The 21,713-nt window shown below is 37.6% G+C and overlaps 1 non-coding gene across 1 annotated transcript; it reads right to left on the bottom strand.

Annotated features, from left to right (window-relative positions):
* Positions 1–811: 811 nt before the first annotated feature.
* On the bottom strand, positions 812–918 carry LOC138990287 (U6 spliceosomal RNA). Its single transcript, XR_011466403.1, has one exon. It is a non-coding gene; the product is annotated as a U6 spliceosomal RNA (small nuclear RNA).
* Positions 919–21,713: the final 20,795 nt, after the last annotated feature.

Below are 21,713 nucleotides of genomic sequence, written 5' to 3'. Positions count from 1 at the left end.
AAAAATTCATGAGGAAATGAGTCTCTGTTTCCTAACTAAATGAGTCCACATTTTACAAAGCTGCTACAATTCTTGCATCATTTTCTGACAAGATTATGATTTTTGTTTAAAGATTTATAAAGGAAGGGCCCACTTTAGACTATAGAGGGTGAGTGGTCCCTGGAGGGGCAGATAATGTTTGATGCCATTGAACCAGGAAAGAGGCAAGATCTTAGGGGAGGAAAACCCTCAATAGATAATCATCCTTAACCTTCCTTATTCATCTGAAAGCTGAGGGATGCAGGTAGCCAAAGAAAGCTCTTGTGAGACAGAGCTAGTGAACTTGTAAAGAGAGAACTTGTCAAGAGCTTATTTTGCCCATGGGAATGGACAAGATCTTACCATTTAGAGAAGAGGGTAGCAAACTGCAGCCTAACCTATAGCCTACAGCAAACCCTGTCTGCTTTTCTAAACTTTCATTGGAATTGTTTAGAAGATTCATAGTGTTCTTCTATGATGGTTAGATAGCATCATCAACTCAATGGACATGAATTTGAGCAAACTCGGGAGATAGTGAAGGACAGAGGGGCCTGGTGCGCTATATAGTCCATGGGGTCACGAAGAGTTAGACGTGACTTAGTGACCGGAAAACAACAACAACAGTGTTCCTGTATGATTGCTTCCCTTTTAATTCTTGATTTTTGGCAAGTGATATAAAAAATATTCTACCACATCTCAGTTCAGTTCAGTTCAGTCACTCAGTCATGTCTGACTCTTTGCAGCCCCATGAATCGCAGCACGCCAGGCCTCCCTGTCCATCACCAACTCCCGAAAAAATACGGAATGCTTCACGAATTTGCATGTCATCCTTGCGCAGTGGCCATGCTAATCTTCTCTGTATCGTTCCAATTTTAGTATATGTGCTGCCGAAGCGAGCACATTTCAGTTAAGTTATCACAAAACAAGAGCAAAATCCTTTCTCTAAATGTGGACCAGAAAGTTAAAGGACACCTCTGATGGCCATAATGGAGATAGCAAAGAATCCCAAGCGGGTGGTTACAGCCTCAGGGTCCAGCTCTGCCAGGAGATTCCTGTAATGATATTCTCCTCTGGTGCCAGCCTCAATTGGCAGTATTTTTTTTCCTTATTTTTCCCCAAACCACAAAGATATATTTATTTGTGTGTTTTGTTTTTCACTTTTTAAATCAGCCTTACTGGTGTAGAATTAACATATAACAAAAGTCACTAATTTTGTACAGCCTTGAAAGATATAAATATGATAGTGTCACCACCACCACACTCATAATGCTAAACGTTAACATCACCCTCAAAAGTTCACTCATAATTCTTTGTAGTTAATCCCTTTATCTACTTCCTGGCCCTCGCAAACAGTGGTCCACTTTCTATCATTACAGTTTTGCTTTTCCTAATTGCTCACATAACTGGAATCAAGATATAAACATCTTTTAAAATGAAAATGATATATATTTAAGTTGTACAACATGATGATTTGCTACTATATGTGTTTGTGTGTGTATCTGTATGTGTGTGTGTGCTCAGACACTCGGTCATGTCTAACTTTTTGCAACCCCTTGGACTGTAGCCTGCTCCTCTGTCTATGGGATTCTTCAAGGCAAGAATACTGGAGTGTGTTCCTATTTCCTCCTTCAGGGGATCTTCCTGACCCAGAGATCGATCTTGTGTCTCTTATGTCTACTACATTAGCAGGTGTATCTTTACCATTAGCATGACCTGGGAAGCCACAGACATATATATAATGATGTATATATATATAATTAGTATAGTATGCTAGGTTCAGTTCAGTTTGGTTTAGTCGTTCAATTGTGTCCGACTCTTTGCGACCCCATGAACTGCAGCACGCCAGGCCTCCCTGTCCATCACCAACTCCTGGAGTCTACCCAAACCCATATCCATTGAGTCAGTGATGCCATCCAACCATCTTATCCTCTGTCGTCCACTTCTCCTTCTGCCCTCAATCTTTCCCAGCATCAGGGTCTTTTCAAATGAGTCAGCTCTTCGCATCAGGTGGCCAAAATATTGGAGTTTCAGCTTCAACATCAGTCCTTCCAATGAACACCCAGGACTGATCTCCTTTAGGATGGACTGGTTGGATCTCCTTGCAGTCCAAGGGACTCTCAAGAGTCTTCTCCAGCACCACAGTTCAAAAGCATCAATTCTTTGGCACTCAGCTTTCTTTATAGTCCAACTCTCACGTCCATACACAACCACTGGAAAAACCATAGCCTTGACTAGATGGACCTTTGTTGGCAAAGTAATGTCTCTGCTTTTGAATATGCTGTCTAGGTTGGTCATAACTTTCTTTACAAGGAGTAAGCGTCTTTTAGTTTAATGGCTGCAATACCATCTGCAGTGATTTTGGAGACCAGAAAAATAAAGTCAGCCACTGTTTCCACTGTTTCCCCATCTATTTGCCATGAAGTGATGGAACCAGATGCCATGATCTTAGTTTTCTGAATGTTGAGCTTTAAGCCAACTTTTTCACTCTCCTCTTTCACTTTCATCAAGAGGCTTTTTAGTTCCTCTTCACTTTCTGCTATAAGGGTGGTGTCATCTGCATATCTGAGGTTATTGATATTTCTCTTGGCAATCTTGATTCCAGCTTGTGCTTCCTCCAGCCCAGCATTTCTCATGATGTACTCTGCATATAAGTTAAATAAGCAGGGTGACAGTATACAGCCTTGATGTACTCCTTTTCCTATTTGGAACCAGACTGTTGTTCCATGTCCAGTTCTAAGCTTCCTAACCTGCATACAGGTTTCTCAAGAGGTAAGTCAGGTGGTCTGGTATTCCCATCTCTTTCAGAATTTTCCACAGTTTATTGTGATCCACACAGTCAAAGGCTTTGGCATAGTCAATAAAGCAGAAATAGATGTTTTTCTGGAACTCTTTTGCTTTTCCAATGATCCAGCAGATGTTGGCAATTTGGGCTCTGGTTCCTCTGCCTTTTCTAAAACCAGCTTGAACATCTGGAAGTTCACGGTTCCCATATTGCTGAAGCCTGACTTGGAGAATCTTAAGCATCACTTTACTAGCATGTGAGATGAATGCAAGTATGCTAGGTAAAATAAGCCAAATGTAGGAATAAAACAACCACATGGTCTCAATTATGTAGTAGAATCTTTAAAAGTTGAATTCAGAGGCTTCCCTGGCAGTCCAATGGTTAAGACTCCTGTACTTCCAGTGCAGGAACAAGAGTCCAATACCTGGTCAGGGGAGTAAGATTGCACATGCCACTTGGTGTGGCCAAAAATAAAGTGGAAAAAAAAGTCAAATTCCTAGAAGCAAAGAATAGAACCCTGTTTACCAGGGATAGAGGGGAGATGGGGGAAATGGGGAGATGTTGATCAAAATTGCAGTTCTATAGGATGACTAAGCCTAGAGATCTAAAGCCCAGCATGATGACTGTAGTCAATAATACCTCACTGAATACTGGAATTTGCTGAGAGTAGATTTCAAGTGCTCTCATCATTTAAAAAAAAAAAAAGGTAACTAGGTGAGGAGGTGATATGATAATTACTTGGCTGTAATAATCATTTCACTATGTCAAAGGCAGTGTTTATTCTGTCTGTGCCTTTATTATTTACAGTATATTTCTAACTCACTTACAAGAAAAATAAAGGAAGCTTGTAATAATAAAACTTAAAGTAGGAATGTTTTTAAAGTTGATTGTAGAAAGATCCAAAATCACAGAACAGGGATTCCCCTGGTGGTCCAGGGGCTGAGACTTCACGCTCCCAATGCAGGGGGCCCGGGTTTAATTCCCCGTTAGGGAACTAGATCCCGCGTGCTGCCACTAAGACTGGATACAGCCAAATAAATAAAAATAAACAAACTTACAGAATAACTTCTTACTGAGAATCATATTCCCAGTTGACCACATATTTAGAACAAGTTTCATCTCCAAACCACTGTTGCTAAGACTACATTAACATAATCAGGATACAGCCTCCCAAATGATAGTAGATTTACAATTCTAGAATCTGTTATAAAGTATGAAAGGCCATCCTGTGGAGTCAGTAGAGTTGGCTCTCATTTTCTCATTATTTATTTATGCATTCATTCAACAAACATTCATTGAACTTTGTCTTGGCACTTGCATGGAAGCACAGCCACAGCCCAAGCTGAGTTCCTTCTGAAATTTTCTCGGTACCTCTAGTGTGCTCCTATGGCAGGGCAAAGTTTTTCAAATGTATAGTAGATAAAACTATTGACATGGTACCAGCATCTCTATTTTGTTAACATTGAAGAGCTCAGAGAAAAATGTCCCTATATTCTCTGCCCTTTAAAAGTGAGCACAGAGAGTAGGGCAAGCACAGGCATTCCAAACCAAAGGAAAACAGGAGATGTTTGATGTAGAAAATTGCTTCCAGTTTTGAGAGGGATGTGAGAAAGAAGGAAGAGGCCTCAGTGGGGAAAGCAGGGAAGTGTGCATTGGCTAAAAGGACAAAAAACAGAAGACATGAGAATGAGGAATTAGTATTCAACCATCTCATTGTGCCTGGGGAAATATTAAAGTTTTTTGAGAGTGCCTTTGCAGTATCTCCTCAAGAAAACTGTGAGAAATAAATCAGTAGGGGAAGGCTTCTGCCAGCCAAGGTTTCACCCTTCCTTCAACAACTTAATAAGATTGTGTACCAAAGTGGACTGGCCCTCACTGATCACTTTTTCTAGAGCATTGCTGATTCACCCTGGGAGTAGTTTTGAGTAAGTTTCCTTAACCTGCAGGGTAAGTCACTCCATGCTTCATAGGTACCCTGGTTGAGACACAAGAGCAAATTCTATGACATTATTCCTCAAAACATTCGATTAACATTTAATCACTTTAAAGGGAGATATTTATATTTCCTTTCAAAAATCTTGATGAAAATTATCATGACAGCAGTTTGCTTGGAAAGCAGGACCCATTAGGATGTGCTGTGCTAAGGTTATCAAATGCAAGTTCAGTTTTGCAGGAAGGAGAAACAGGGTTTATGAGAGTAAGATTTGATGTGTTTACTGAAGTCTCCAAGGCAATCAAGGGCAAGAAGGCAGAAAATTCTGACTGAAGTGAATGCTTTTGAAAGGAAGGAAGAATGGATGCCAGTGTTTAGATAAAAGGGAAGACCTTCAAGTAGATTTCTTTTTTTTTTCTTATTGTCATAATTCATACTTAGCTTCCTAGTCAATACTTGATCTGCTAAACCAAATGCACCTAAAAGTAAATGATTAGCCCTAATAAAAATTAGTCACTATGTAATTACTGAAAATACATGTTCATAACAGTAAAGGAAGCTACAAAGTTCTTTTAAAACTCTGTCTATGCTGAGAAAATGTTTATTTCTTTCAGGGTTTCATTTTTTCAAATTGCTAACAGGCTTGCTAGATTTTTGTGGAACTTTTCATCAACAAAGCAAGGTTTCAAATGATTTTGTGAACTTCTATAGTTTGCTAGAGGATATATTTCTGATTCTGATTTTTTTTTTTTCTGCTTCCAAATTACATTTTCATCCACATTGTGTCACTCTGCAGTTTTTCCCCCAAAGCATGTGATGCATGAACCATTTGTAAATATTTATTGAATAGCTTATGATCAACAAAGACCGACAAATAATCAATGGCCAGTTAAAAGAAACACACTGAAGGCATTTTGAATGTATGTTTATTCTGAGAGAATCTCTTGGCTTTGGGGGAATACAAAGTATATGAAATGTAGATTCTACCCCTAGATATGGTCTGGAAAATAGAAAGCACCCATGAAAGTGGTGTTGAAAATCATCATGGAAATTCAAAGTTGGAAGAACACCACCCTGATGAGGTTTTAGAAAAGTACTCTGAAAAGGAGGCCATTGAACTTGAACTTCTTAGAAAGATGTGGAACCAGAGACTAAGGCCATCGTGGGCCAAGGGTACCTGTGAAAGCACAAGCACAAAATGTATACAACACTTCAGTTCTTGAATACAAATGAAGAATTGTAAGACATGCTACTCTGAACAAAAGAAGGATTAACATAAAGGCAAGAGAGAAAACCATCAACCCAATACTCAAGTTAATATATTTTATCCTTGAACTAGGGCTTCCCCGGTAGCTCACTGGTAAAGAATTTACCTGCAATGCAGGAGACACGGGCAATGAGGGTTCAATCCCTGGGTCAGGAAGATCCTTTGGAGGAGGAAATGGCAACCCACTCCAGGATTCCTTCCAGGAAAATCCCATGGAAAGAGGAACCTGGAGGGCTATAGTCCATGGAGGTTCAGAGAGTCAGACATGACTGAATGACTAAACACCACCGCCACCACCATCCTTGAACTAGACTCCTATTGAGCTCCTATTGGGCGTTCAGTTGAAGCTTGCCTTAAAATCCAAGAACTGGTAAAGCAAAGACAAGTAAAAGAAAATTTCTGCCCTTGAGTTTCCACAGTTTAGTGGTGAGACCAGCACAGAAATCAATGCTTTCAATACAAGCACTATAATTAAAGAGCTGGCACAGTGAAAGAAAAAAAAAAAAAAAGGCTGGTTTCCTCCCCAACTCTGGTTGGGGAGGAAAGTCAAGAAAGGCTTACTAAGAAGAGACTAGTGAAACTCAACCCTGAAGGATAAGAAGCAGTGAGCAGGAAGTAGAGAGACTTTTCAGACACAGACAAGAAGCTGATGTACAGAAAGTGAAGTGAGGTTTCCTATAATTTTATTTCAACACATGCACCCCCAACATGGATTATCAACTACAAACCCATTTCAGCTTCACTTTATTAACACTTGCTTTATAAACAGGACATTAAAATTTCATTCACTTCTACAAATATTTATCAAGCCCAAGCAGACTACACAGTGTTCTCAACTTTTTGAAAACCTCCCTAGCTTTGTCTCATGTAGTTTTCTCTGCCTGGCCTGTCAGTCTTTTCCATCTTCACCCATCAAATTTCAATCCACCCAGTGAAGACCTGATGCAGCCAAAAATAAATAATAAATTAAATAAATAAATAAATATATATTTTAAAATTTCTCTCCATCCACTAAGGCCCTTCTATTCAAAAGCCATCATTGAACTTTGCTGATATCTCAAATTCTTTTTACTTCTTTCAAGTACCCAATATACTTTCTTTGTACTATCTTGTTATGCCTACTATATTTTGCCTTATAATTATGTTTCTACCAAAATTTGTGTAAGAGCAGAAAAAATTGTGTTTTGTTATTCTTTTCTATTTTTATTCTCTATAAGACTAGAACAGTGCTTTGTGCCACCAACTTTTGCTAAAATGCATGCAAAAGATTGTTCCAAATACACCTGTGTGTTAATATTGCCCATTTCCCAGTCTACATATATATGCATATATTTGCATATACAGGTCAATGCATAAAAGTTTGTACATATGTAAAAATGATATCTACCATCACCAAAATTTCCTCTAGTATTTATATTATTTTTCTCCATAGTTAATTCATTTGTACAAAGAATAAAGACACTAGAAAAACAAAACCTTGGAAACTATGGTACAAAGTGTCAAAACTGTATGATTCCAATTATATGACACTAAAGAAAAGGTAAAACCAGAGGAAAACAAAAAGTAGACCAGAGGTTCCAGAGTTTGTGGATGGGGTGTGAAGTTCAACTGCAAATGATACAGAACTATTCTCAGCAGTGATGAATGTGTTCTAAAATTTGACCATCATGATCGCTGCAGGACTTTATATATTTACCAAAAATTGCCTTTACTCATAAAATGTGTGTTTTGCAGTATGTAACTTAAACCCCAATAAAGTTGTTTTATCTATTTATTTATTTTTTGGCTGTACCAAACAGCACATGAGATGTTAGTTCCCCAACCAGGGATCGAACTTGTGTCCTCTGTAATGGGAGCACAAAGTTTTAACAATTGTTCTGTCAGGAAGTCCCAAATTATTTCAAAACAACACATATTATAGGTAATTCCCTGGTAGTCCAGGGGTTAGGGTCCTGTGCTCTGACTTCCAAGGGCCTTGGATCGATCCCTGGTTAGGGAAATAAGATTTCACAAACCACACAGTGCAGCCAAAAAGAAAAAATAAAAATTTAAAAATATATATTAAAAATGCTACCTTAAAAATAAATTTTGTACTAAAAATTTTTTTTACTTTAAGCCAAGTCCTTGAAAACCAAGTATTATTGTATGTTATGTAGCTCTTGACAAACTGTTGAAGAAATAATTTGGAAAAGGAAAGAGACTATCACATAACTCATATTATGTAATAGCAATCCACAGACTCCCAAGTAAAATAAAAATAGTTGATGAAAGTTGGAAATAGTATATTTGGTGATTTTGCTGAAAAACTATATTCTTAAGATGTGACAAAAATTTCAGCATGATTTAAAGGAAGATAATAGAAGAGATGATAATCAACACAGCTGCCACAAATGGAGAATTATGTACAAGGTAAAAAAGAGTGGCTCTGGGAATATTTATGTATCGAGAAACTTTTAGTGCCTCAAAAAAAAAAAAAAAAAAAAGATGAGGAAGAAAGGAAGCCAGAGAAGAAGAAAGTTGACAGCCAGGAAACCAGAAAATTGATCACTGGAATTTTAATTACTCTGAAACAAACTTTAATTCTGTGCTCCTAAGTTGATGATGAAAGAACCCACATTTGAGAGAATGCCTGGACAAAGCAGTTAAACAGTGGGACAATTATAAAGCTGACACATAGGAAATGACTTCAGGATATTAGAAATGGAAATATGCATGGAAAGGAACCTCCGGTGCTTCACGACGCAGAGGTCAGATATTACACAGGAATATTCTAATATTAGTCTCCAGTTAAAATTCTATTTTCAAATCTCATTTCCAAAGAACTCCAGAGTGCATCCACTTTCTGTTGTTGGCAGTTTCATTACAGTGAATGTTCTATTCCCAGTCAACAGATCCTGGAAAGCAAAGGTCTCTCTAGGAGTTGCTATGAATTAAGAAGTATAAAGAATCTTCAGAATTACTTACTTTTTAGTAAGAAATTATTTAAGAAACTATTATGGATTCATCTCACCCTTTCTTAGTCAGAAAATCTTATGTGTATGTTTTGTCTCTGTGATGAAAGATGGAATAGGTTTTACTTGGGAGTCTGTGGATTGCTATTACATAATATGAGTTATGTGATAGTCTCTTTCCTTTTCCAAATTATTTCTTCAACAGTTTGTCAAGAGCTACATAACATACAAGAATTGAGATGGAGAATTCTAGCTTTTGAAGTCCATTGTCTACTAATGTTGCTGCTAGGAGAGTCCTGCTCTCTTGTCCATCTTGCCTCTCCCCCCACCCCCGTTTCATGCTGCTACCTTCTTTAGAAGTCTCTGATACCAAAAGCAACACAGTAAAGATCCAGCTCTTTTCTTCATTTGAAGTTTAACTTCTCACACATCACATCAACTTTGGTTAACCAGCTTCCACTAGGTCTAAGAGAAAATCAGAGATAAAGGAAAGATAAGTCTGAGTCTGGCAGAAAAAGTCTTGGACTTGGAACCATAAATTGGATTCAAGTTCCACTGACTTCTGGACAACTTAGAGAAACACATCCTGTGTGTTTCACAGCAGCCTTCTGCATGCATTAAGTATAGTTCCATTCACTGTAGCATAATTACCTCTTTATTTGTTCCCACTCCCACCCCAGTATCTTAGGTTCTTCAAAGGCAATATCTGTCTTTGTTAATGAATCCTTCCTACCCAAGAGAACATCTGGAATGACTGATGGACTAAATAACAGTGAACAAGTCATTTCACCTCTCTGCATTTATTTTCCCAAGTGTACATTAAAAATAAAACAGCTTCTTTAGGGGTTATTATGACTTTTAAAAATATATACAAGTATAATGAAAAAATTCATTGTAAGCTAGGAAGTTACACGTCATCTTTTTATTACTTATGCTCATCCAACAAGAACAACATAATCTATAGCAGAATGATTCAGTGCATGTTATAGCAAGTACCACTGTAATAAAAATCCATGTACAGGGGAATAATATCAAGTGATTGTTGGCAATCTAGGTATCTAAGCAATAGGTTAAATAGATAAATCCAAAAAAAATTTAAAATGTAGTTTGGATGACCCTTTCAAATCTGTAATAAATTGCCTGGTAGCAGATACAAAAGAAGTTGGCATTTATTTGTAGCCCCATGTTTCCATGACCAGGAGGTAAAATAAGACAAATCCAAAGTATTACTACATGCCCCCAGTGAGTGATCAGGTTTTATAAAGACACATGGTGAGGTGTTAGATATCTTACAAGTAGCATGTAAATAAAGTCATCAGTTCATTCACCCATTCCTCCTTACAGTCTATCCATCCAATCAGCAACTTGATTATCAATTCAATAAACAGTGCATTTTACACATATGTTGTAAGAATCTACTAGATGCTAAGTTATCAATGAGAAAAGTCACAAATATGACATATTCAGTGCCTTAAAGTTTCTTACAATTAGTAGGGGGAAGAATTCATGAAGCTGTATGCACAAGGCTCATGCTATGTATTTATTTCCCTATTTAGTGTATGTGCTACATATATCGCTGTGGAGAACTTTGAATACTTATTATAATGCCTTATTTACACATGAAGAAATGTACGCTGACAAGATCATAAAAATACTTTTAACATGGACTTTTAATGTCATATAAAATGTTGTTTTCTTGAGAAACATTTCCATTGAAAAATATACACCTGAAAAAGTTGATTTGTTCACTAAGTCATTGCCCATTTATATAAAATGGTGGATACATGTATTTTGTAAATGATTTAACGGTGAAAATGTGTATACATTTGGTTGCCAGATCTAAGATATGTCACAGTTATTAGGGATGTTAAAAGGGAAGAATAATTATCTCTAGTAGGTTAGAGTAAATGAATAGGTCTTATTTGACTTTGTAGAGCCATGTCTAGCACAATGTGAATACACAATATATTGAGAGAATGAATAAATGAATGAAGAATGTTAAAATGATAGCAGCCTGAGACACATAAGTGAGAACTAAATCAAATTGAAAAGAAACTAGAATTCATCTAATTAGTCTCCTTTTCTTGTGGAACCCATTGCTTCTCACCCTCATCTATGAAAGGATAGTAACATAAATGGAATTTGGAGTTTAAATCTAGACTACTCCAACTGGGTAGGTAATGTAATCTTTTGAAATTCCATTTATAAAATGTTAATAAAAATATGTAATGTGTGAAAACATCTAGCACACACAATTTCTGATACAGAATTACTATTCTACACATTTTAATTGATATTTTAGATTTAAATTTTTCTAGGAGCTAAAAAGCCCTATTATTCCATTGCAATAATGTGCCAAGACTCCATCCAGTGTCATTCATCCTGAAGTCATTTTTATACCACTGATATTTTCAAAGACACAGGTGAAGACAGGTAATTGTAGAAAAAAAATGTCCTCTTCTTCCCTCTCACCAGTCAATCAAGTGCTCCTAAGCTCTCTTGATTTATCAGTAGCTGTCTATGTGGTATGATATGAAGGATATGTAAAGTTATTTCCTGTTTTAAATACCTTTCTAACAGTCTATCTTGGAGACTAGAAATAACATCATTGGAACCCCTTGTTTGAATTAAAGCAGAGGTCAACCCCTGACTTCCTATCAGGTAGCTCTGATATGCCAAAAAAAAAAAAAAAAATTGAAAGAAAATTGGGTTTAGAAAAAGTTTAACATATTAGTGGAGCAAATATGAACCAAAAGAGTAGACCTCAAATCTAGGTTTCATGTACTCCTGGACAATAAAGGGGGAGTTTCTGGGGAATACTGACACTAAAAGACCTCCATGTAAGACAAGGGACAAGGCTCGTGATTACTACTTAAAACCAGGGCTCAAAGAGGACTCTCGTGTTCCATATAAACAGCCTGACCATTTGTCAACCTGCACAATTACTTTATTGGAAGCTCTGAACCCCAGGAGGCAGGGTAACATTGACACAGTCCCACAAACAGAATCTGAGACAAGCTGATTGCTGGCTATGTGACTGAGTTCCCAATGTCCACACTGTCATTGTGGAAAAAAGTAAAATGTCATCGTAAAACTGGTCACGGACTAGCTCCCTGGGAGCAGATTGACAGCAACATAAATACGAAAGGGGACACAGGGAGAAAAAATTAGAATCCAACCTAAGTGTGTACAAAAATAAATTTCAGAAGGCACAAAGACCTCTACTAAAAGGAAAAATTAAAACTTTATGAATATACAGAATACCTCAGTGATTTCAGGTAGCATCGCACAACAACATAACAAACACATTGAGGTCAGAAAATAATTTGAAAGTGAGGTCAACAGGTCTTGAAAATGTATCATGAGATGAAAGGGGGTCAAGATGCCTCCAACATTTTTGACCTGAGCAACAGAAAAATAATATGCTAAATACTGAGTTTGGGAAGACTAGAGCAGCAGCAAGGTAGAGAAGGAATATTAGGAGTTATCTTTGGGCAAATTAGAATTGAAGTTCCTATTAGACCTCCAAATAGAGGTGTGTATAGCAAGTTGAAAATATGAATCTGAGCTCTAGACGGAAATCATATCTGGAAACTGAAATCTGGAAGTTAGAAGCTTATGGTCACTATGTAGAGCCATGGCAGTTGATGAGATTTCTTGGGGAGACAGAATAGTTAGGAAGGAAATGGTGAAAGATGACACCCTAAGGAATTCCATTAACTAGAGACTGGGAAGAGCAGAAAGAACCAGCACAAGAGCCTGAGAACGAGTGACCACAGGAGAAAGGATCTGGAAGATCTTGTCCTAGAAGGCAACTGAATAATATCGCAAGAAGGAAAAAAAAAAAAATGGCTACAAAAGGAGTTTCTGACAGAGCAAATAAGAGTTAGAGCTGATCCCAGATTCGAGAATATGGAGACTGTAGTGACCATGAAGGAGAAACTTCAGTGGAGTGATTGAGATGCATGTGTGACAAGAATGGCATAGAGGAAAGGAAATAAGGAAGTGTGTGTCTGGACAGCTCTTTCAAGGAGTTTTCCTAATAAAGGCAAACAGAGAAATGAGTCAGTAGCTGAAAAGGGAGAGTAGGAAAAATTTTTTTCAAAGGAAAATGGGAAATATGACATTTTGTTGTTTAGTCGCTAAGTTGTGCTCAACTCTTTTGCAACCCCATGGATTGTAGCTTACCAGGCTCCTCTGTCCATGGGATTTCCCAGGCAAGAATACTGGAGTGGGTTGACACTTCCTTCTCCAGGGCATCTTCTCCATCCAGGTATCAAACCCCCGTCCCCTGCATTGGCAGGCAGATTCTTTACCACTGAGCCACCAGGGCCCATGGCATTTTTAAGCTAACAGAAACATTTCATTAGAGAAGAAGAAGTCAATGATGAAAGAACAAGAAAATGAAATTTTAGGAGTCAAGTAAGCAAAGAGAGAATAAGAACCCATCCACAAGAAGGGCGTTTGGCCTTATACAGAAGCAGAACAGTGATTCCTTCATATCATTTATGCTTGAGATCATTTCACTTTTATAGAAACTTGCTATCTATTTTATTTTACTTTATTTATTTATTTTAGTTTTAAGATAATAAGATACCTAGTCACATGTGTATCTCTCTCACGTGCCCCTCACTTTGGGAGACTACACACTCACCCCCACACATGAAGTCAGTGTCTGGCCCATATATGCATTACTTAAATCAAGTGATGCTGGTGAATCCCTCAACGTTTCAAGAAAGTAGTCCTTAAAATTAATTGCTCTAGAAACTATTTTAAAATGTGACTTCCCTGGTCACCCAGTGGTTGAGACATTGCCTTGCAATGCAGGGGGTTCAGGTTCAATCCCTGATCTCACAGCCAAAAATCCAAAACATAAAACTGAAGCAACATTGCAACAAATTTAATAAATATTTTAAAAATGGACCACATCCAAAAAAAAAATCTTTTTTAAAAAAAGTCACACACAACTCAGTTCTCTAGGCAGAGTTATCTGAGCTGAATTAAAATTTGATGCAATGCTTAGAGGGGTAAGAAGATTTCCCATGGGGGGAAAAAATATGTTGCTGAGCACATGAAACTGAGTTGAGGGTTAACACTGACTTGAGAAATACTTTTTGTTTTGTTTTAGAAAATCTTCAACTTTTTAGATACAAATGCAATGTAAAGCCCCTAAAGTAAGTTGATGTAAAAGGTATTTCTGAGTTTCCAATTTCATTATATTTCTCCATTCATTCTTTGTGTGAGCTATATATATGTAAAAAACATTGCTAGAGCTTGGAATAAATAAAATATTTTTGTTATTTCTAGAATGGCATGCTCTCTCTTTTGCTTTCAGTTGAAACAGCATAAGAGTTTTCTAACAGTCTGCATTGATGTGATCGGAAAATTACCAAATGCTTTAAAAATACCTTGCACAGAACTCTGAAGAAAAAAATTATATCTGAAAATTAATTCATGCCACATTACTTTGAGGTTTTAGACAGATTTTATTTGAAAGTAAAAAGCTGAAGAGTTGCCAGGAATGATGTGAAATTCAACATCTATCAATTATTTTCCTCAGAATTACTACAGTTTAATTTAAGCAGTTTCAAAAGCTTAACACTTTCTTTCTTTATATTCAGCACTCTAAGCAAGTCAGGAACTAATAAAGGTGTGGTGATTTCAAATGTTCTTATTATATTTTCACTTCTATAGCTCAGGGTGCCATAATATAATAGACTGGTTGCTGGTTGGCTTAAGCAACAGGAATTTATATCTCACAGTTCTGGAAGCTGAGAAGTTCAAGATGGAGGCTCCAGTCAATTCACTACCTGGGGAGAGCTTTCTTCCTGGCATAGCTGAGAGACAGAGATCTGATCTCTCTTCCTCTTCTTACAATCCCATTCCTCATGACCTCATCTAAACCCAATAACCTCCCCAAAGCCAAATACCATCTTGTTGTGGGGAAGGAGTTCACATGTGAATCTGGGGGTTGGGGGGGGAGACAGCCTATTTCATTCATCTTCTCATGCAGTCGTCGTGTTAGTGTTAGTCATTCAGTCATGTCCGACTCTTTGTGACCCCATAGCATTCTCCAGGCAAGAATACTGGAGTGGGTTGCAGTTCCCTTCTTCAGGGGCTCTTCCTCACCCAGGGAATGAATCTGTGTCTCTGGCATTGCGAGCAGATTTTTTACCATCTGAGCCTTAGGCAGGTCTAAATATTGCATCACTTCTAAGATATGTGAGGTTTCAGATAATACTTTGTCAAGAAATTTCTCGTTGTGCATATGGCAATACACTTCTGTCAAAGTACCAAATTGAGCATCCATAAGTAAGGAATGAAGGGTCATTCATAAAAACCACGGTACCTATTAGGCCTCTAATCAGAACATTTAAACTAAGGACAGATACTTCAGGACACATTTGAGGGGTATTTTCCTCTGAAATCTGTGATTTTACTGTGCTTCAAAACATCTACAACCTAGCCATGAGTTGACAGGGTTTTTATTTTCTGCCAATTTGGCGATCAGGTTGGTAATGAATGAATCCAGTAAACATGACTTAGTTTGCAATTCAAGTAGGTTTCATTTTTTTGTTCTGTTTTTAAGTGGAAAAGAAGGAAAAGCCTTTGTCATGCACAAATGTAACATTTGGTTTAAGATCTTAGGAAATAATTTTTGACCCATCAATGGCTGACTTTAAAGTAGAGCTGATTCCCTATCCTTGGCCATCTAAACCACAATTTTGTTTTCCCTAGATCTGACATCTTCAGAAGTGAAGTAAAATAGACTTTAAATATTAATGACTGCATGTGGTGTTGAGCAGAACAAATAACTGACAGGCAATTTCCAGATTTTACACATTGTTCTGGATAGGCTTGCAAAGAGCCCTTTGGCAGGGACTGCCTCTGTAATCTGCATTGTTTTTATTTTCCTTATGCTTATGTTCAGCTTGCATAACTACAGAATACGATGCATGCAAAAAATCAGAGACTTCGTATGCAAAAGTACTCCCACACATTTGGTGGAGGTGAGCTACTCCTCCTTCTCAAAGGATAAAAGATATGGGAAGAAATGGGGAGAGGGACGAAGGCAAGACTAGATTATAATCAATCTAGTGCATCAACAGAACCTGAAGTTATTTCCACCTATTGTCACGCCAAATCACATCTCTATTTGTCTCCCTGTCACTCTCTCCACAGTGACAAGTCAGCCCTGAATGACATTATTAACCCTGGAACTGCTAAGCATTACTGAATTCAGTTGTAAGAAGGAAAGCAGTTGAAACTATCCAGAGCAGTAAGTGAAACTGAAAATTTAAGAGTTCAATCTACCAATGGACTTTTTCCTAGGAGTATAAAGGCTGTGCCACAGGAAACATGAAAATACAAAATATCTACACCTTCAGAAAAATTAGAGAAAGCAGATTTTTAGTAAAAAGGCAAGGTTGCTAGAGTGTAGCCTGTATTGGGAAGGATACTGGAAAAGCCTCATAAATTCTTTTCTTTTAAAAATGTTCGTATTTCCAGTTATGGCTTTTTATCATTATAAAAAAACTGCAACAGAAAATATTGCATAGGGCACCCCCCAGCTCCTGCTTCTAGCAGCCACTCGTCTACAATGAGTAAAGGTGATCAAAAGGTACAAACTTCCAGTTATAAAATAAATAAGTCATGGGGATGTTATCTACGGCATTGTTGCTGTAGTTAATAATACTGTATTGCATATTTCAAAGTTTCTAAGAGAGTAGATCATAAAAGTTCTCATGCTGCTGCTGCTAAGTCACTTCAGTCGTATCTAATTCTCTGTGACCCTATGGACTGTAACCTGCCAGGCTCCTCTCGCCAAGGGATTTTCCAGGCAAGAATACTGTAGTGGGTAGCCATTCCCTCCTGCTGGGGAATCTTCCTCAACGAGGGATTGAACTTGAGTGTCTTGAGTCTCCTGCATTGGCGGGTGGGTTCTTTACCACTAGTGCCACCCAGGAAGACCCAAAGTTCTCATGACAAGGAAAAATAACTTGTAACTATACATGGTGAAAAACATTGACCATACTTATTATGGTGAAAATTTTGCAATATATGTGAAAATCTAATCAGTATGTCATATACCTGAAAGTAATAAAATGTTATGCACGCCTGCTAGGTCACTTCAGTCATGCCTCACTCTTTGCGAGGCTATGGATTATAGCCCACCAAGCTCCTCTAATCCATGGGATTCTCTAGGCAAGGATACTGGCGTGGGTTGCCATGCCCTCCTCCAAGGGATCCTCCCAACCCATGGATTGAACCCACATCTCTTACATCTCCTGCATTGGCAGACAGGTTCTTTACCACTAGCACCACCTGAGAAGCCAATATAATATGTTACATGTCAATTATATCTCAACAAAAAACTGCATTGAGAAAAAAAAATTTAAACTTAAAAAATAAAATGTTCATATTTTCTCCGTTCTTTTAACTTGAAGGTCACATTTCTAAAGCCTCAAGACAATTCATCCAATATTTAGGAATATTTATTGGATGTTTGCCTTACCAGGTGCTAAAGAAAACATGCCTTAAAGGACTAGCTCATTGGAGCATACATATGTATAATTTTACAGAGAACCCAAATTAGCTTGTCCAGATGAACACTGAGGTGATGCCTATGAGAGAGTGGCAAGGGGAGGTTGACCACCAGCATGTTCTCCATCTCTCAGAATATTGGGTTTGCAATTACAGTAGGCACTCAAAATTTGATGAATTGTATTTAATGAGACATTAAATAAGAATTCCCTTTCCCAATAAAGAAGATTCTATCTTATCTATGGATTTTTCTAACTGAGTGACCCAACACTGGAAGGAGCTGTGAAAAGATATGAAAACTTCTTTCCTAGAGATTTCTTAGAATAAAAATGCTTCTAGTCTGGAAGCTTGGACCAGACTATGTTCCAAGTCTTTCCCCTTCTATTACTCATATGTATTTTAATTCATATAAGAAATTTTGGCTCTGCAAAACATGGAGTATGTATACACCATGTTGTCTCTCTCACTGTTATGTAGCTGTTATGTGCAAATGTAACACAGTAACTGGAACAGGTGTTTCGAACTCTAAAAAGAAAAGAATAGCAGGTGGACTGGGAACAAGAGCAGATTTAAAAGTACCACCAAATCTTGCATTGAATTGTGATCTTTTTTTTTTTTCCTCCTCTGATATCCCTCAGCCAGGATTCAAGGCAAGTGGACAAGTAGAGTCCTCTGCCATGTAGAATAAGGGGTGGGGTCAGGGGAGAAGTCCCCTGTTCTTTTTTATTTCTTCACAGATATGGGTGTCCATGGCCATCTTCAAATGTTGCCCATTAGATGCTAGGAACAAGCTGGCCATAGTCAGTAGGCTGATCTTTGCTGTTGGATATCAGACAAGTTTAATTTTGAATGGTAGCTGTGTCACCCGGAAGTACTGTAACTTGATGATCATTTAACCTCTTTAAGAGTTCTTTTCTTTGCTGGGTTTCCCTGGTGGTTCAGATGGTAAAGCGTCTGGTTGCAATGCAGGAGACCAAGTTCGATCCCTGGGTTGGGAAGATCCCCTGGAGAAGGAAATGGCCACCACTCCAGTACTCTTGCCTGGAAAATCCCATGGACAGAGGAGCTTGGTAGGCCATTTCCATAGGGTCGCAAAGAGTTGGGCACGACTAAGGGACTTTCTTTGTTAGCACAATGATAATAACACATTAGAGGACTGGTATGCAAATCACACTCCTGAGTTGCTAAAAGTTTTCACTCCAAGAAAGTATAATGTTTCTGAATTCGTGTATAAAATGGAATGCAAGTTCTTTATAATTTCCTAATTTAAGGTGTAAATTATGCCAGTTCTTCAGTCAAATTTAATGGACTAAAGTTTTCAGAAATATGTACAGATATAGTTCCCACTCCTGTTGCCCTAAGGTTAATTTTCTAGTTTGCACTTCTGTGCTCAACAAAATTAGGTCAAAGACACAAAAATCTCTGCTTGTCCTTGGCATTCAAATTGGCCTAGACATTTGGATTGCTTCAAAATTGCTCAAGTGAAATAGATTAATATCCCACATAACTTGTTAATTTCCTTCTCAAAAAACTCCCTAAAATATTCCTTCATAAAGTTTCAAAGGAATGATTGCCCCAATTGGCATTAGCAGGGGATGAACTGTAATGGTTCTTAATGTCTTTTCCTGCTTCTGACATTCTATAATTCCTTGATTTGTAGGATATCCAGAATGCAGAAATACTTTTTTTCTTCTTTTTCCCTAGTGAGCCCTAACTTGATAATCAATACCCATCTCAAGGATAGCTCAAGAGCATGTGTATGAAAAGTTGCAGCAAATTCTCTCATAATAAAACTGAGATTCTTAAGAACAAAGGCCACATCTCTTCTTTCTTTCCTATCACCCACAGCATATTCAGCACAACTGTATTCTCAGATAATCATAACCAGTTTTTATTCCCAGGTCACCAAAGACTGGGCATTCTGTAGGTTCAGTGAAATCGTGTTGAAACTCAAAAGTAGAACTGTGGCTTTTAAAGGCTGTTTTTGTGATAAAGCAAAATAGTATATCATAAATTACACATAAAAGTTCACTTCTCTGACTGATTCAGAAAGAATCTAGGTAGACCCATGAGTGAAGTGAAGTATAGCAAAAGCCTTTTTGATCAGTAGATAAATAATAAACCTCTTGAGAACCATAAGCAGTCATTTTATTCACATGTTTTCCTATGTTTTCCTATATTTACATTTTTATTTTCAGCTTTCCATTTCAGCCTATTTTTATAATCTCAAAAGATGACTATAGATTTTCATGAACACTGCTTAAAACCCAGCAATGACCTCACTAAGAGAAGAATTAAGTAGAGGAAAAATACGTAAGGATTGAGCCAATTTTGTCACTATTCAGATGAATCCTTTTAAAAAAGGAAATGTCTATTATGTCTGCCTCACTTCATTTTATTTATCATCCATATTGTGTTTCCCTTAAGAATGATATGAGGAAATTTGCACCCTGACTACTCATGACTGTTACGCAATATATGACATCAAGGATGTCCTAAGTAACTAAGTGAAGACTTTTACTGGGGCTGCTTATATCTGCCGGGCATATGCACAGAGCTTAGCACTGGCGAAATCCATCAAAGATTTACATTCAGATTGTGTAAAGTATGCAAAGTATACTGCAGAGTATCAGTCAACTCAGTATATAAAATTGGCTTGGGGGAAATACATGTTTTATATATATAATATTGAAAGAGGAGAGTGAAAAATCTGGCTTAAAACTCAAGACTCAAAAAACTAAGATCATGGCATCTGATCCTATCAATTCATGGCAAATAGATGGAGAAAATGTGGAAATAGTCTCAGATTTCATTTTCTTGTTTTCAAAATCAATGCAGACAGTGACTGCAGCCATGAAATTAAAAGATGCTTGCTATTTGGAAAGAAAACTATGACAAAACTAGACAGTGGATTAAAAAGCAGAGACATCACTTTGCCAGCAAAGTTCCGTATGGCCAAAGCTATGGTTTTTCCAGTGGTCATGTATGGATGTGAGAGTTGGACCATAAAGAAGGCTGAGTGCCAAAGAATTGATGCTTTTGAACTGTGGTGTTGGAGAAGACTCTTGAGAGTCCCTTTGACAGCAAGATCAAAGCAGTCAATCCTAAAGGAAATCAACTCTGAATACTCATTGGAAGGACTGATGCTGAAGCTGAAGCTCCAATCCTTTGGCTACTTGATGCAAAGAGCCAACAAATTGGGAAAAAAAAAAACCCTCATGCTGGGAAAGATTGAGGGCAAGAGGAGAAGGGGGCGACAGAGGATGAGATGGTTGGATGGCATCACCGACTCAATAGACATGAGTCTGAGCAAACTGGGAGACAGTAATGGACTGAGAAGCCTGGCGTGCTGCAATTCTTGGGGTTGCAAAAGTCGGACACGACTTAGCAACTGAACAACGAACAATAGCACGTATTAACATATATTTCATGTTACATATTATGTGTGTGTATATATATATATATATATATATTTTTTTTTTTTTTTTTTTTTTTTCCAAGGAGCCACAGCCTCCAATTTCAAGTTTGGAGATGATCATTTCAAAAATTTCGTAAAAAAAAAAAAAAATTCATGTGCACATAGCAATGACATGACCAGAAAGCTTCTGTTTCTCTCAATATACCTCTAAAGGTATATTTTATTCTCTTCTTAGTGTTTCCTTTATTATACATGAAAAGAAAGTGAAAATGAAAGTTGCTTGGTCGTGTCCAACTCTTTGCAACCCCATGGACTATACAATCCATGGAATTCTCCAGGCCAGAATACTGGAGTGGGTAACCTTTTCCTTCTCCAGGGGATCTTCCCAACCCAGGGATCGAACCCAGGTCTCCCACATTGCAGGAAGATTCTTTACCAGCTGAGCCACATGGGAAGCCCAAGAATACTGGAGTGGGTGGCCTATCCCTTCTCCAGTGGATCTTCCCAACCCAGGAGTCAAACCAAGGTCTGCATCACAGGCGGATTCTTTATCAACTGAGGTATGAAGGAAGCCACTTATATACAGTCATAGGTAGTTATTTATGGACATGCTTTTTCAACTATTGATTAATCTAGTTTTTCTTAGCTGTTAACAAGGCTAAAAATTTTAAATTTTAGCTAAAAATTTTTAACTTCTAAAAATTCTTCTAAAAATATAAAACAATGCCATCTTTTAATATTCTTAAGTTTATTATTCTTTCAACCAAAGCTACACATTCACTCTAAAGACTTTCAAATAA

The sequence above is a fragment of the Bos mutus genome, chromosome 12 (assembly GCF_027580195.1).
Source record: "Bos mutus isolate GX-2022 chromosome 12, NWIPB_WYAK_1.1, whole genome shotgun sequence".
Lineage (NCBI taxonomy): Eukaryota > Metazoa > Chordata > Mammalia > Artiodactyla > Bovidae > Bos > Bos mutus.
Note: the sequence above shows the minus strand (reverse complement) of the source record. Positions and strands in the feature narration are given on the sequence as shown.